This window comes from Xiphophorus couchianus, chromosome 21 (assembly GCF_001444195.1).
Source record: "Xiphophorus couchianus chromosome 21, X_couchianus-1.0, whole genome shotgun sequence".
NCBI classification, from domain to species: domain Eukaryota; kingdom Metazoa; phylum Chordata; class Actinopteri; order Cyprinodontiformes; family Poeciliidae; genus Xiphophorus; species Xiphophorus couchianus.
The window spans coordinates 13,307,673-13,313,041 of NC_040248.1; the positions used below are offsets into that span (position 1 = coordinate 13,307,673).

A 5,369-nucleotide genomic window follows, 5' to 3' on the forward strand; every position below is an offset into this window, starting at 1 on the left:
ATTTATGGCATTCCAAGGAGTTCTTTACACTATTATTACACAAATAATATTACGATAATTATAAATTAGAATTAGATATGCTGTTTTGAGAAAGACGGACATTTGTGTTCAAGGACTACATGTTAGAAATGTATTTGTAACCATTTCCAACCCGACAAATTTACTTTCTTGACTTTTCCATCTGCTCTTGAACTTTAGCTGGCAGTGATGTGTTTGTTTTAAGTGACTCAAATTCTCTTAAACTCTAATTGAAAGTGTAAACTCATCAGATGTTTTCCATCCAGCTTTAAAAACTGCAGTTATCAAACCACTGATAAAAAGAGCAATCTGAATTGTTGAGCAATTGCTGTTGGAATATTACAGGCCTATCACCAGACTTCAATTCATCAGCAAAGTGATTGAAAAGCTATGGTTCAGCAGTTATACAGCTTCTTAACAATGCCAACCATCTTTGTATCATTCAGTTTTTGTGCTCTCCACTGTACCGAGATTACCTGTGTCAGTGTTTAATGATATTCACATAAATACTTACTTATTCATCCAAATTGAGTGGGGGAAGGTCAGACACAATAATAAGAAATCAAACAACAATGTAAAATACAACCGTTAAAATAAAAGAACAAAGAAATAAAGGAAACTACAGATCTGAGAACAGCATTGTGATAACACTCATGGGAAAACACAATTCTTTCTCTTAAGAATAACTTACAGAAACAATACCGAAGTAATTATTTTTGGACCTCAAGAGTCAAGAGTGATTGAAAATCTTCAGCTATTACATACAACTAGAAACTACTGATCAGGCCCAATGTGCTGGCAGTAATTCTTCCCAGCCAGCAGGTGGTGGTGTTTTCATGTTAAGTTTGTTATTGAACAGTAGAATCAGTTCAGAATCACATGCATAATGGCTGACAGAGGCAGTTTATCAGTCTTCATTTAATCATTCTTCATCCTGTTTGTTGTTTAGAGAAAGCACTGCTTGTGAGTATTTTGTGTTATTTTATTACATCTGAGACAACATTGAGCTATATTTGTGGGCATTTATTTTGTAAAAGGATGATGTTTGTAAGGCTGATTGTGACATGTTATTTACACAGTATTAAGCATTTGTGCCCTTACTATTTGTATGATTTGACTACTGTGGTATTCTAATTCATGTTTTTCATCTTTATTTGTAGTTTCACTCTTTTGGCAATTGAAAGCAACGTCAATTAAAGGGACATACGCCTGACAATCGTCTGAGAGTTTATCTATCTGCACAACTGTTACTTGGAAACACAGTGGGGGCAGAACAGTGAAAAAGCACAGATCTACACAACAAGCAGTGAATGTTTACATCGAAGATCTACTATATAAACTAAAGATGTCTCAAGAAGCTGGAAAGGCTCCGTCATCTCGCTCCAGCAAGACACACCTGTCAAGTTCAAGTAAGTCGTCTGCAAGCATGGCTGCTGTAAATGCAAGGGCGAAAGCTGAAGCAGCTCGCACTAGAGCAGAATTTGCTAAAAAGGAAATCGCAATGAAAGTTAAGAAAGCAGAACTGGAAGCCACATTACTGGCTCTTCAACACCAGCACATAAGATTATTGACCAACGTAATGGACCTCTAAAGGCCCCATTCGCTCAGAAGCTAGCTCTTGGATGGGTCATAGTTGGAGATGTTTGCCTCGGCGGGGCACACAAACCTGACTATGCTAATGTCTTCAAAACCAATTTTCTGGATAATGGTCGGCCCAGTCACTTTCTACCGTGTATGAATGCTATTCAGGTGGCAGAAGGCTTTGATTCCCCAGTTCCTCAAAAGGTCAGTTTCTGCACATCTACAAAGACAAAATGGTTCGACATCACAGACATAGGAGAAACAATCTTTCAACAAACAAGCTCAGATGAGAAACCTGGCTTCTCACAAGAAGAAAGAGCTTTTCTCCAGATAATGAACAAGGCAGTCTTTCAAGATAGTTCAAATAGTTGGGTCGCTCCACTACCCTTTCGTTCCCCTAGGCCGTGCCTTCCCAACAATAGGCAGCAGGCTACACAGCGCCTTACTTCTGTTCACCATATTCTGAATAAACGTCCTAAAATGAAAGAACACTTCCTACAATTTATGCAAACTATACTCGATAACGGCCATGCAGAATTGGCACCCCCTCTCAAAGAACAGGAGGAGTGCTGGTATCTCCCTTTCTTTGGAGTTTATCACCCTCGCAAGTTAGACCAAATTCGGATTGTGTTTGACTCCAGTGCACGTCATGATGGATTGTCACTCAACAACGTTCTTCTTACAGGCCCTAATCTTAACAACAGTCTCTTAGGTGTTCTAATGCGTCTCAGAGAAGAACGAGTAGCAGTGGCTGCTGATATTAAGCAGATGTTCCATTGCTTTGTCGTCAGAGAGGACCATCGGAACTTCTTACGATTTCTTTGGCATGAAAACAATGACATGGAACAACCAATTGTGGAGTATCGCATGACCGTTCACGTTTTTGGCAACAGTCCGTCGCCTGCAGTTGCAACCTATGGGCTTCGTCGTGCATCAGAAGACCAGGAGAAACAAGACAACACAACAAGACATCTTGTAGAACGTCACTTCTACGTTGATGATGGCCTTGCCTCCTTTTCATCGAGTGATGAGGCGATCTCCGTTGTCAAAAATGCTCAACAAACTTTGGCTACATCCAATTTAAAGTTGCACAAGATTGCATCTAATGATATTGACGTGATGAAAGCATTTCCCAAGGAGGACCTGGCAAAGGACCTTAAAGACCTCAACCTTGGAACAGACCCTCCACCAATGCAAAGCAGCCTTGGAATAAGTTGGGACATCAACACAGACGAGTTTACCTTTCAAGTCTCAAATGAAGAGAAACCTTATACACGTAGAGGAGTGCTGTCAACTGTAAACAGTTTGTACGATCCGCTTGGATTCGCAGCCCCAGTGAGTATTCAAGGTAGAGCCCTTCTAAGAGAGCTTTCAACTGAAACCATCAACTGGGATGACCCACTTCCAGAGAGGAAACTAGAGGAATGGAGTGCATGGAGGAACTCTCTAAAACATCTTGAACAAGTGAGGATCCCTAGACAATACACCTCCCTTTCATTTCATAATGCAACAAACAGAGAATTGTGCATGTTCTGTGATGCCTCTACTAAGGCAATTGCTGCCGTAGCTTATGTCAAGATTTCAGATGCGGAAGGCAAAAGCGAACTTGGTTTTATGTTTGGAAAAGCAAAACTTGCTCCACAAAAAGAAGTTACCATCCCGAGGCTAGAACTTTGTGCTGCTGTCCTTGCCGTTGAGATTGCTGATATGATATCTGAGGAGATTGATGTTCCCTTCCACTCAACAAAGTTCTTTACCGACAGCAAGGTAGTTCTCGGCTACATTCAGAATGAGTCCAGGAGATTCTATGTTTACGTCTGTAACCGGGTGCAAAGAATAAGGAAGTCATCTAATCCAGACCAATGGAACTACATTCCTACAGAGTTGAATCCAGCTGATATAGCTTCAAGATCCATCCCAGCTCAAGCCTTGGAGAACAGCAAGTGGCTCACAGGACCAGATTTCCTATTGAGGCTAAACAGGCACACTGAACAAACTGAAACCTCATTCAACCTAGTTGACCCTGAATCCGACCCAGAGATTCGTCCTACAGTGACCTGTTGTCTAACAGTACTAACAGACTCTTTCGTAGACCCAAGTCATTTCGAGTCATTTTCATCATGGAAGTCACTGTTGAGGGCCATCGCTAGACTGGTTCACATAGTCAGACTGTACAAGAAGGAGAATCAAACGAGCAAATGTCAAGGTTGGCATATGTGCAAGGATCTGAGCCCAGATGATTTTCTAACGGCAAAGCGTGTCATTTTGAGCAGCCTTCAACGCAAGAGCTACCCTGAATTATTTGCATGTATTAGGGATCAGAAGGAGATCTCTAAACATAGTTATCTCAGGAAACTGTCACCCTACATTGATGACTCAGGTTGTCTCAGAGTACGAGGTCGTCTTGCACAAGCCAATCTCCAAAGCGATGAAGCAAACCCATATATTATTCCTAGTCATCATCATCTGACGACCCTTCTGGTACGTCACTATCATCAGCGTGTACAGCATCAAGGACGTCTATTTACAGAAGGTGCTGTGAGGTCAGCTGGCCTTTGGATCATTAGTGGAAAACGATGCATCAGCTCGGTTATATACCACTGTGTAATCTGCCGTAAATTGAGGCGGAATACGGAAGAACAAAAGATGGCAGACCTGCCAATGGATCGTACCACAGTTGCTCCTCCATTCACTTATGTCGGAGTCGATGTCTTTGGACCCTGGATTGTAACTTCTCGGCGGACACGGGGAGGCCATGCAAACAGTAAACGCTGGGCTGTTATCTTCAGTTGTTTGAGTACTAGGGCCATTCATGTCGAGGTGATGGAATCTATGGAGTCATCAAGCTTCATCAATGCCTTTCGAAGATTCGTTTCCATTCGTGGACCGGTGAAGCAATTGAGATCCGACTGTGGAACTAACTTCCTAGGAGCATGCAAGGACCTTGGCATAACTCCAACACACTGCAACAATCGAGAAATTCAGAATTTCTTAAATGAAAATGAGTGTACATGGATTTTTAATCCACCTCATGCCTCACACATGGGAGGAAGTTGGGAGCGCATGATCGGCATCACAAAGCGCATACTAGATTCCATGTTGTCAAGTACTCCAACTCAGCATCTCACCCACGAAGTGCTAGTTACCTTTCTAGCTGAGGTAACTGCCATTGTGAACTCTCGACCTTTAACTCCAGTCTCTTCTGATCCTGATTGTCCCTTTATTCTCACACCTGCTACCCTCCTAACCCAAAAGACTGGGGATTCCTCTATACCTCCTGGAGACTTTGAGAGTGGAGGCCTTTACAGACGTCAGTGGAGGCAGGTGCAACATCTCTCGAATGTTTTTTGGCATCGTTGGAGGAGTCAATACTTGCCTACTTTGCAACCGCGACAAAAGTGGCAATCAGAGAAGCCTAATCTTCAAGTTGGAGATCTTGTGCTTTTAAAGGACTGTCAAGCCAAGAGGACCCAGTGGCCCATGGGCATTGTGGTTAATACCTTCCCTAGCCAAGATGGAAATGTTAGGAAGGTTGAAATAAAAATCAGTTCTGGAGGTACATGTAAGACCTTCTTGAGGCCAGTTACTGGAGTTGTTCTCCTTCTGAAGAACACCTGTAGCGAGGACACTAGTTAAACATAAGGTGACATCTTATGATGTCAGGCGGGGAGTGTGCTGGCAGTAATTCTTCCCAGCCAGCAGGTGGTGGTGTTTTCATGTTAAGTTTGTTATTGAACAGTAGAATCAGTTCAGAATCACATGCATAATGG

At 42.3% G+C, this 5,369-nt stretch overlaps 1 long non-coding RNA gene across 1 annotated transcript; it reads left to right on the forward strand.

Annotated features, from left to right (window-relative positions):
- The first annotated feature begins 915 nt into the window (after positions 1–915).
- On the forward strand, positions 916–1,231 carry LOC114137113 (uncharacterized). The gene is made up of 2 exons (XR_003593945.1): positions 916–981; positions 1,179–1,231. It is a non-coding gene; the product is annotated as an uncharacterized LOC114137113 (long non-coding RNA).
- The last annotated feature ends 4,138 nt before the right edge of the window (positions 1,232–5,369 follow it).